We start from the raw sequence: 11,835 nt of genomic DNA, 5'->3' as shown, positions 1-11,835 counted from the left end.
ACATGGAGATGCTTAAACCACCAGGGCCTTCCCCACTCTGTCCCTGTTGTTTGCAATTTACCCATTCCTTTTCTCAAGGTTAATTAAGCTTCGTGACACCTTGGAGGATAAGGAAATATTGTACCCAGCTCCACAGAGGGGAAAGATGAAGGAGGCAGAAATGAAATGGCTGCCTTGGAGTGGCAGAGCCAGAATCAGGACCAGGGTAATCTCCGTTCCCTCGCCACACTGTGTACCTTGTGGTAAAACTAAAATGCTACCACTTTAACAGCAGTGTCAGTCACACAGTATGGGCTCTGCACAGGCTTTGAAAACCAGGGAAGAGAGCATCAAATGTTCCAGCCCACTTAATTTGAAAGCTGCCTATAATAAACCCTTGGGAACATGTAAAACAGACAGGTCAAATTACATAGTTACACAAATATCAGTGGATTTCTGGCATTTAGGAATAAAAGGCTTTGATCTGTTCAATTTAAAAGTACCTAAAACATGCACGCACTATGTTAAAATCTAACATTAAATGCTTTTCTTTTTGTATTTTCCAAAAGCCTAGCTAGAGACAATTTGTACACAGCGTGACAAAACTCTGCCTTAATAACATAAATATCTATGCACAAGTAATTTGGCACAGTGTGCCACTGCAAAATATTTTACATTCAGTAAAATGACAGTTCTTATCTAGTTCTTATACACAGAAACCCTTAAAGAAACAATCTATTGCCCTTTAAAAGCCCCTCTCTATTCCTCACTTTCCCATCTGTCTTATTTATAGCTCTCTCCTTTGTAAAGCCCTCCAAGATCTACGAATGAAAAGTACTCATAAAAACTCTGTGTGAGCCGGGATTTGAAATCAGCAGCAGTTATGGATGTTATGCATATGAAGGAAAGACTTCTATGTTACACTCCAGTATTCAAAATCAACCCTAAATCAGTGTCCTCACCAACAATTTTGCTTTAAACCAGCGCTCACTTGAAGTCTGTCTAAACGTATCAAAATACCTCTTAGCCCTCCTCCCACTTATTTTCGGCGGGCTTTTCACTGTGTCTATGAGCAGGGATCCTCTCTCCCCGTTTTCCCTCATTGCACAATTGGCTTTCCACAGGCCTCTTTGGCAGCTCCAGGCCTTTTGGAAAGCAGAGTTTATTCCTCCCCTCCTCTTTCAGCCTCCCGTTGAGGAGGAGGTCTGTGGCGGGGACTCGATGCCACAGAATGTCAATGCCAGAAGTGGCCTTTCTCATGGAAATCAGGCGCGGGAGTCCGGCATTGTCCGTGCAAGAAGGAGAGACGTTACTTTTTTTTTTTTTTCCTCTCCCTTTCTGGGAGATTATATTTGAACCGATGACCTCTGGCTCTCTCAGGCCTCGCAAGTGCCAGATCCTTCCTCAGGATCGATTTCTCCATCTCCTCCCTCACCTACATTGTTGCGCCATCTCCTCTTCATCACGTCCAATTAGTCATTACAGGCTTATCTCAGCATTTTTAAGATTTCATGGATAAAAATGCCAAATAAGTGGATTTGACATGAATTTACTCATGCTGAGGACTTTATTTGTCCACCTCAATATATGGCACACAAGCACTAATTACACCGTTTGACCCCCTGGGAGAAAAGGAAGTACTCTCCTCGCCGAACCTGGGGGCAACAGGAGATGTGCAGGAAGGAAACGTCTTCCCTGGGGACACACCGGTGTGTCATATTGATATATCCCTGGTGGCATATTTATTTATGCCCTTCCCAACAGTTTGCTGCTCAAAGTTTTCCTCCTGATTTGACTCAAGAGGGATTTTGGGGGGGGGGGGATCAGTAACACGTACACTGCAGTTTTCCAGAGTTACAAATATGAAGGCCTAAGTCCTGGTGTCTGAATACGCAGGTCATCGTGGTTGACAGTCACATCGGCCCCAGATGGTTGTCCAGTACATTAAAATAAGGTCACTCCTGGTTACTGTTGACTGCCCAAACTCATAGCCTTCACAGCCTTGCAAGCCGGCCATAGTCAGGCTCGTGGTTTGGCGACTGGAAGAAAAAAGAGACCCATCAGAAAGCAAGCTCCAGCAGGGCTGCCACCTACCAGAACCGCTGGGCAAAGCCAGCAGATCCACGCACGGGGTCCCCGGGGTGGGCCGGCATTACCCTCACCGAGCAGGTCAGCACCTAACCCTACACACACCACGCTGCACCTGTGCGAGAGCCGAACACTCCTGCTCTGAATATCACCAAATTTGAGTGTTTTGCTGGCAGTCGGTAATACAACACTAAATCCAGTTGGGCTGATGAGAAATGAGTCATCTCACAAATTCAGTGATAGTTAAAAAGCTCTCTTAAAAATAATTTCCTTATTAAATCTCTGCCTTCAAATGAGCAAGAGGCAGACTGTGTATGAATTCCCACTGCAGATCCTGCTCTTGCCGTGATAGGTTTTAAAGTGGTTTGTTAATACTCTGGGAGAAAGGTATCATGCATTTCAAAGACAGGGAAACTGTATCTGCGCCCTTTTATCCACCTTCTGGAAGGGTTTTTTGAATACATCTCAGTATGTATTTCTGATGAATATTGGATTGTATTTCTGAATGAATATTTCTGATTAAAAATCGTTTTGAAACTGTCATTTTGGAGCTACGACAGATATGTGGCACATATAAAATAGATGAAAGACGCAGTGTAGTTGCTAATTGATATTTAGATATTGTGCCTGCGTATGTCTCTCAACTTTGAGCCTACAATACATAACGTGTTGTTAATGCACACACCTTTCACGAAACAAGGTACAAACCCAGAGTCTTAACACACAGACCCTGCGCAGGTTGCATGCTGTGCGTGCGTAACCTTTTCACAGCTGACAGTATTTGAAGAAAAGTACTTACTTACACATGAAAAATTTATGCCCACATTGTGCACTGAGGCATTGAGATATGCAGCCTCCCATATGTTATACATATTACATAGATGATATTTACGCCAAATATTTTGGAGGAAGTAAATGCGATTGCCCATATGCTCCCCAAACAATGGGAACGTGCTGCAAGTTGTGGGACGGGGGAAGCAGCTTGATCGTCAGGGAATACCGAAGCACCGCGGGGTAAGGAAGAACACTAGAGATGGAAAGGAGCAGGCAAACCGTGATGGCACTAGCTTGGCTTGCGTACGTGTGTGCAGAGCAAAGGCAGCACTTGAATTCCTGCGTTAAGATTTCCTTTCTCCCTCTGGAGAGGAGGGAAGGGTTCGCTCCATTAAGGAGTGTGAGAGAACGCGTCCTCCCTCTTTCACCCTTATCTTTCCACTGAAGGACTAGAGGCCTTCACTTCGACACACTGCTCTGCCCCAGGCTGCACAGCAGCCGCGTCCAGCATTCCTGCCGCTCCTGCTCCACGTCCCTCTGCCTCTGCTCCCGCCGCAACATATCCCTCGCAAGAACTTCGTTTTCCCTCTGACGCGGGGAAACGCTTCCCCTTTCTCCCGCGCGCTCCACCACCGAATCCTCCCTCCTACATCGCCGACAAGCATCGCTAGGGCTTGCGGGCTGGAAGCGGTGAACCGCACGCTGGTGGCAGCCCCAGCACGGCATACACGGTACAGCGCGAGCGACATCCACGCTTCCCCACGCGCGCGTGCAACCCACGCAACCATGAAGAGCACGCGGTCCCTGCATCACGCGCCCCACGCGCTGCGTACACCACGCACGCCGCGTACTCCACGCACAGCCCGCACACACGGCACCCCACGCACCCACTCCGCGGCTCCCACGCCCGCTGCGCCCCGCCCCAGCTCGGCGGGGGCGGGGTGGAAGCGGCCCAGGCGCGCTCTCATTGGCCACGAGGGAGGCGGCCCCGCCTCTGCCGGCGGCGCGTGCGCGGGTGCCTGCCCGCCCGCCCACGTGCGTGCGTTACGTCCGGGGAGATAGGCGGGGAGGGGAGGGGAGGGGGGAGCGGGGGCGGGCAGCGCGCGCGCGAGGCGGGAGGGGGCGGGGCTGGTTGCCATGGGAGTGACGTCAAAGTGTGTCGGGGACAGGGAGCGGAGACACGGAAAAGGTCAAACTAAAGGCGAGGAGGAGACGCGGCCGCCGCCGGGCCGGGGCCGGGGCCGAGCCGAGCCGGGGCCGAGCCGAACCGGGCGGCTACCGTGGGACCCGCCGGCCGAGCGAGGGCGGCGGCCGCCAGCGGGGGGCCTCGAAACGGGCCGGGCGCAGGCGGCCCGGTCCCCGCGGCGGAGCCGGCCGCCGCCGCCGCCTCCTCCCCTCACAGGTACGGACGGGGGAGCAGCGCCCCGGCGGGGCCGCCCCGCTGTGGGGACGGGCGGGCCGCCGCCTCGGGCGGGGAGGGGGCCGGGGCCGGGGCCGTGCCGGCGGCCCTGGGGCGAGGGAGCGCCCTTAACTGGGCCGAGGGGTGCCCGGGGTGGCGGGGAGGGGGGGTTTGCAGCCTGCCGACCTCCGGCGGTCGGGGGTGAGCCTGGGGAGGGGGCTCCGCGCCCCCTTGCACTTTGCGGGGTGGGATGGGGTTCTTGCGGGGGGGGGAGAGGAGCCCCGCAACCTTCACCGTGCCCCCCCCCCCCCCCCCCCGTGTCGGGGGTCCCGTTCCTAGCGCAGAGCCCCCCCCCCCCCCCGCGCTTTGACCTCGTTGACCTGCGAACAGAAGTTGGCCGCAGTTTTTTTGGTTTTCTTTCTTTTTTTTTTTTTTTTTGTGGGCCGTGGGACTTCTGCCCCCCGCCCCGGCCCCCAGCTTTGCATAACTTGTCTCCGGAGTTGACTGTCCCTTCCTCCCTGCACTTTGCCCTTGCCCGGTGGTCTGTAGCGTAAGGGAGTAAAACTATTCAAGGGCTGGTTTTTGTTTCTCTAGTGAGAGAGCTGGATCACAAACAAGGCAGACTACCTAATTTTTTATCTCTCTCTCTCTCTCCTTTTTTCCCCACAGCAGCCCACTGCTGAAGTAGGATTCTGTCATAGTATAGAACAAGGCCCTTGGGCGTGATATTTTTTTTTTTTTTTTTTTAGAAAACCCTGGAGTGAAGCTGCTATTAGCATGTAGAGTTTGCATGCCACAGGCAGTCTGTTGTCTCTTCACGCTCAAAGAATAATTTAGAGGAGCAGCAATGACTCATTAACAGAAAGTATTAGTTGCATGAAGGCAAAACCAGGTGAAGTTTCCTGCTTTACCACAGACTTACTCTGTGACCTTGGATCAGTCTTTCCGCATCAGTCCTCTGTTTGCTTATGAATCAGGAATAGTGGTGCTTTCCAAAAACGTACTGTGAATAAATATACTAATGACTGTGAAATGCTTATCTGCTATAGTAATAACAGGCAGATATCAATATTATTTCTACTATAGAAACATAGAGGCTCTAGCCAAGAAGCGAGTGGTTTGCTTGCAGATTTTTCTTGTAGTAGCTACACTTTGATGAAAATAGGCACTTGTTTAAAAAGACGTTTAATAACCTGTGTGGTCATCTCACACTTCATATTTTTATGAAGAGTGTGCACTGATATGCTTTCAAAGAACAGCCATTCCACAGTGCAAACAGTTTGTGGGTTTGTTTTCCCCTCCTGTTTGCCTAGAACAAAGCTGGTGTCCTCTTCCACTGCTAAGGAAACCTTGTGAATTTCTAATGTGGCTGATTATCTCTGATAGTTGGCATCTCTGAGCTACGTGGTGTTAGATTTGGTGTTTTGGTAGGGAACTGGAAGAGAGGTATTCTGATATACTTGATCTGATGAAGAAATTACTTCTAGTATTGGTTTTTAACTTACTGTGATACCATTCAGTTGTACTTGCCACAGTTGGGTAGTTGCATTAACTTGATGCTATCTCAGGGTGCCTCTGTATTTGCAAGAAAATACTAAAGGGAGTGACAGTAAGTTCATTACATGCGTAATGACTAAGTAGTTCAGTTTCAGGACAGTATTTTCCCTTTCACCTTATATGATGCTCTCTAGAAAATCAAATGCCTTAAGTATGTCATAGGCAAAAACTTTGATACAGGAATCCTAGAACTGTGAAGGAATTACCTGTCGTGGTTCACACACTGCTCTGAAGTGGTGTGCAGCCATTGCAGTAACAGGTGAAAGCAGCGAAGCACAGAGCTGGGAGTTACTGCTGCTGCTGTGAATACTGGCCTGCGTGAGCTAAGTTTTCCCTCTTTACAGTTTTGCTTTATACTAACTCGTGCAGCTAGATTACTTGTGTGCGCCTTTTTTTTTTTTTCCTTTTTAAATCTATTGTAGAAGGATACACCAGGAAGAAGCACTATTTGACTGAGATCTTAGGGGGTTTTTTTAAAGTAATTTGATCTATAGGTTCTCACTTGTGTACTCGAGTTAATATGAAACTTCTATAATCAGTTTTAACATTAAATAGGAAAGCTTTTATGAGTTGAGGAAGAGGCAAGCTCAACACAGTTGGGGTTGTTTGATTTTTTTTTTTTTTTTTTTTTTTTTCCTCCTTAACAAAACTGAAAGCTGCTCTGGTAAAATGGCAATTCATTGTTAATTCATAATATGTAGGTGCTCTGGAAAAATCAAATACCTGGTTTCATAGCTACCCTTAGGCGTCTTTAATTTATGCAAGCAGGGCTCACTGAGTAACTACTCTAAGTCTCATTGACCTTAGTAGGTTTGCAGAGGTCATATTTTAAAACAGATAAGTTGTGCCTGAACTATTTTTTCAGTAAGTATTAGGAACAAGTACTTGTGTACATAATTGCATGCTTTTTCCAGTTCTCCATTACGTTTTCTGTTTTTCTTTAGATTCTAAGTGCTACAGTAAATCTAGAGTCTTCTTGGATTTTATTTTATCTCTCTTCTTAATACTAGGAAGAAACACGGGTTTTTGAAAACAAGTTCTTTTTCAAGATCTCGGTAAAACAAAGCAAACTGTGAGGTTTTACAAACAGCTAGAAAGGCTAGTTTTAGGATCAGAGAAACTTGGCTGGCGCAACCCAAACGTATACGAGTGACATCAGCATTTTCCTGAGCCATTTATGCTATTCACTTCTGTTGGTTCCCAGCAGTGCCTTGTGTCTTATGTAAGCTTGCACTGTACATCCTGTCCTGCTGTTCTCATGCATGAAAATTCATTGGCGTTATCTTACTGTAGGGTTTGATAGCTGAATAGTTACTGGCTGCTTGTTGTCTCAAATGTCTACATGCAAATTTCTTATGAGCATGCCGAAGAGATCTATGCCAGGAGCATAATGCTGTCTTCCTAGGAGACATCAGAGGAGTAACTTGGAGTGAGACCCAGCTTGTCCCCCTGCTCCTTTTGGTAATGGGAACTGTAACCACTGTGAAGTAATGTGGCTGTGGAGATTAATAGTGAGAGGTTTTACTGGACAGAAGCCGTGATCTGTATCATACATAGATGGACCACTAATGCAGTTTTGATGTCTGGTGATAAAACAGCCATAAAAACCAAAGGACTAAAGTTTCAACAGAAGCTTTGATAATATTAAGACTGGAAGATAAAGGTTTTTATATACTATTACTGTGCACTCCTTGTTACAAGGTCTTCGAGAGGAATTGTGCCTTCAGATACTGATGCTTTAAACTTGTTGTAGTTAGCCTTTAGTCACGCATAAGGAAGTTACTGTCACTTGATGGGTGAAATTGAAGCAAACCCTCTGTTACAAGCTCTCGAAAACAAACATTCCTTCTGTTTTTCTTGCTTGTTAAATCTAGCTGAAACTTGCTGCATAAAATCCTGCAGTAACAGTGTTTATAGTTTAATTCTAAGTAAATTGGGCACCTTCTTTGAACAGTACCTAATGTTTCAGTTTAAAAAAAAAAAAAAAGTGTTTCTTAAATATACTCTGGTCCCTTTTGTTAGTGTTCTAGTAGTGTGAGGGAGCCAAATTCCTGCTTACCTGTCTTGGTGAATGTGGTTGTCCTTGTCTGGCTCCATGGCTTGTTTTGAACAGCTGGAAAGTTTCCTTATGAGCACTGATGTAGCACAGTCATGTACAGGACTATACAAGATGTATAGCTCTGCAGTGGAACCATATACAGTAGGGAAGAAGGGTTGATGTGAAAGAGAAGCACACCTGGAGAGGAGTGCTGATGTGGCCTGTAGAAGTAACGAAGAAATCTTTCCTGTGACTTTCCACAAGTGATCTGTTCCATGCTGCACGAAACAATTTCGCATTCTAATGGAGAAACAAGAGGAATATAAGACTTGACAAGGAGACTGGTTATCTGAAAAGGAACAGGTGCAGTGCTTTGACGCTTAAAAGCTAAACAAATTCCTGTAAGTGAACTGTTCTTGCAGAGTTTAAGGAGATTTCTTGGCAAAACATCTAAGAGGGACTTGAATTTTCGTTTTCAGTAGGGAATTGAATTATCACTATTGCTTTTACCACACAAATCTAGGAATGCATGGGCTTTTTCTAGTGCTTTTGTTATTTTTGGAGAATATGCAAATGTGTTTTAAAACCATATGCAGGAAACTGAACAGCAATGCACTTATATGCATTTTACAGACTTTTAGCAACTGTAAGAGTAAACCTCATTAAAAAAAAAAGCTTCAAAAACACCTGCATGTAGTACATTCAAGATTTCATTACATTATATTTTATTGCTTTACAGATACTTATATGAATATGAAAGTCCACGTATATGTTGTCATTATTCAATAGCTTTTTCATTCTGTAGATGTAGGCAAATAAAATGTAGTCTGGATGCTTAAATCTGCTAAAATATTTATAAGAAAGTTGGCTCTTGGAAAAAATTTCCCACAGGATACAGTGGGTGTCAGGTCTAAAGGTCAGTGGCAGACAAAGTAAAGTAAAGGCTCTTTTGGATTTATTTTTCTACTTTTTTTTTTTTTAAAACCAAACCCTTCTTATGTAAAGAAGCACGGAATCTTTCTTTGTTACTTCCTAAATTTCCAAATGCTAACAGGCATTTACATGTTCGTTCGTACTTAAGAGTTTTGTTGAAAACTTTATTTTTTTTCTTTAGGAGAGGAGAAAAAAATAATCAGTGCAGTTAATATACTCACAAACTCTTAGCACGGAAGTTCCTGGTGTAAATCAAAAAAGCCAGATGGAGTTTTAAGCAACTGTCATGTACAACTTAGGAAACGAACACTCCTGATACTAATAAAAGGGCCAGACTGGAACTACATAACTAATCCCAGCATCCTTTTCAACACAAGATAAGATTTGGCTACAACAGCCATAGAGTTAATGGAGACAACTGTCAAGTTCTATGAAGCAGTGGATTGTTTGCCCAAAATAAAAATACCTGCATGCTTATTCTTGTACGTATCTACTAGTGATTAGTGCTCATGCTGCAGTTTAAATGGGAAAATAAGTGTGAGTATTGGCTGACTTAGTCTTGAATCTATTTCCTGTCTTAAATATGTGTGTAAATATATTTATATACATATTTAATAGTAGAATTTATCTGCATACATATTTTATGTATAAAAATATATTTAAAGATAGGAAGTAAGTATATATGTCTTTTAAATGTGTTACACAGCAAAACCTTCTCTCCATTGGAGTCGATTTGGAATGTCATGATTGGGGAGCCCCAGGAAACAGTCTTGCAATTAAGTTTATTCACTGGATGTATCAGTGACCTGGAAGAAGTGTGCAGGAAGGTGCTATAAAAAACCCCAAACACTTACGAGATGGCACAAAGTCTGTGTCAGAGACAGACAGGAGGAGGAATGGGCAGATGGCAGTCAGTACAAAATCGACTCCAATGGAGAGAAGGTTTTGCTGTGTAACACATTTAAAAGACATATATACTTACTTCCTATCTTTAAATATATTTTTATACATAAAATATGTATGCAGATAAATATCTGAATATATATATGCAGATAAAAATCTGAATAATCAGATTGAGAACAAGCTGAATAGACTGTGCAAGTGAGTATGCGGTTTGCATGCTGCTTGTGTTTTTGGTTTAGTTAACATGATGGGGACTTTTCCTGTTGTGATCTATGGAACAAAGAGGTAAAAATCTTGTAGCTGGAAGCACATATAATGGTGAAAGCATGCCTGCCATTGTCAGAGGGAACTTCTGGCATGAGTAAAAAGATCAGTACTTTCAGACCTATCTGGACTGGAAAACCTTAAAACAACCTGTTCAGTTTTATAGACTTCACCTGCAAGTTTATTCAGATCTATCTTTGGCATGCGTAACATGGAATAATATTAAAATGATCTAAAATGTTAGTGCCTGGAAAATACGGATGTGCTGTGTGACAATAGATGGTTTTTTTTTTTTTTTCTTTAATGGTCTAGAAGGTAGCAAGATGTATTTGTGATAATTTGTTTACATAATTTATTTTATCTAGTTTGTTTGAAAACTTTTTGGATAGCTGTCTAGCCTAACTGTTCATTGCCTGGCTTAGTGATCTTTTCCAGATTGATGCTTGGATGCACTATTAGAGTGATGAAGGTAAAGAAGAACAAAGGGGTGGTTGTACTGATGAATGATTGATCCCATAGCACCTAGCACAATGCTAAGGATTATTTAAAAAAAAAAAAAAAAAGCCAGAAATGGAAAAACTCCTCCCCCACTGATTCGTGCTTCAAAAAGGTTATAATACCAATTTATAATAATAATAAGGTGTACATGGAAGAGAGTGTATTGAGATCCTGTTGATCAGCCTATTGGTAACTTCATCAACACACTAGCAATCTCAGTCTTTCCTGTTTATATTTGTTTCAAAATGTTCCTACTTTTTTCTTTTTTAGGGAGTTCCATAAGTTACAACAGCAGTGAACTGGTCTAACTGGAGAATGCCCTACTACCCAATAAAGAGGCATTGCTTTGTCTGAGCTGCCACTTAATGAGAAGAAGCACAACCTACCTTGCAGTTTAAAATTTATTTAGTACAGATAAGTTTTCTGTGCCTGAAGTTACCCTTCAGTAATATCGGTTTGCTCCTTGTATACTGTTGTCTTAGGATGTCTCAGTCTGAACAACACCAGTAAAGAGTTCTAACAGCACAAGAAGGTTGAGGGAATTAGGTCTATACTTCTGCAGAAATGAAGGTTAGACAGATAAAGGAAAAAAGATTAAAATATTCACAAGAAGTGCCCCAGATAAGATTGTTTCATGTCTGAGGGCATGTTGAATCCTGTGGGAATGAGGAAGCTAAACTACTAAAAGGCTGTTTAATTCTTGTGTTTGACACTGAATCAACACAATGTTAGATATCAAAGTGGTATTAGCAGAATTTGTAAGAACATGGACATTTTATATAAAGAATATAGAAATAAAATAAGTTAGTCCAAAACAAATCTTTCACTGTGTCAGAGCTGTGTACAGAATGAACGTTGGAGACTTAACATGAGTATAATAAATCAAAATGTCAGATGAGCCTCAGAGGACTTTCTTCATTCACTTCATTGTTTTCTCCGCAGATACAGCATGGTTCAGCCAAATACAGGGTCGTCATTCTTCTGATGTTCAAAGTGTTCATAAGTGTTCCTGAAGACTGAGCTCTTCTCTATGCATTATCTTAAACTGCTCAGTTCATCGTTTGGAGTGTTCAGTGCACTGACTGAGTACTTCTATATGCAGAAATCACAGTGTGAGTTCGTAGTTTTGGGTGAGTGGTGAGGTATGTTGTGTACTGTTGATAACCTACAGGAAAAAGCTCAAATTTGTGCCTTCTGGAAAGTACTGTTTCCCAAAGCTGATGCTTGGCAACAGAAGATGCCCTGCTGACCTTCTGCTGCTTGGCAGAAAATGCTCCTAGTGCATGGGCTTCCTAAGCATATATCCCAGAGTACAGACTGCTTGGGGCTTCTGGCACAGGGTATTTTTTCTTTTTTTTTTTAACTTTCACTAAACTGTCTCCTTTCCCTGTATCCTCAGCAG

The sequence above is a fragment of the Harpia harpyja genome, chromosome 5, assembly GCF_026419915.1.
Source record: "Harpia harpyja isolate bHarHar1 chromosome 5, bHarHar1 primary haplotype, whole genome shotgun sequence".
NCBI lineage: Eukaryota > Metazoa > Chordata > Aves > Accipitriformes > Accipitridae > Harpia > Harpia harpyja.
This window is presented reverse-complemented; position numbering follows the sequence as displayed.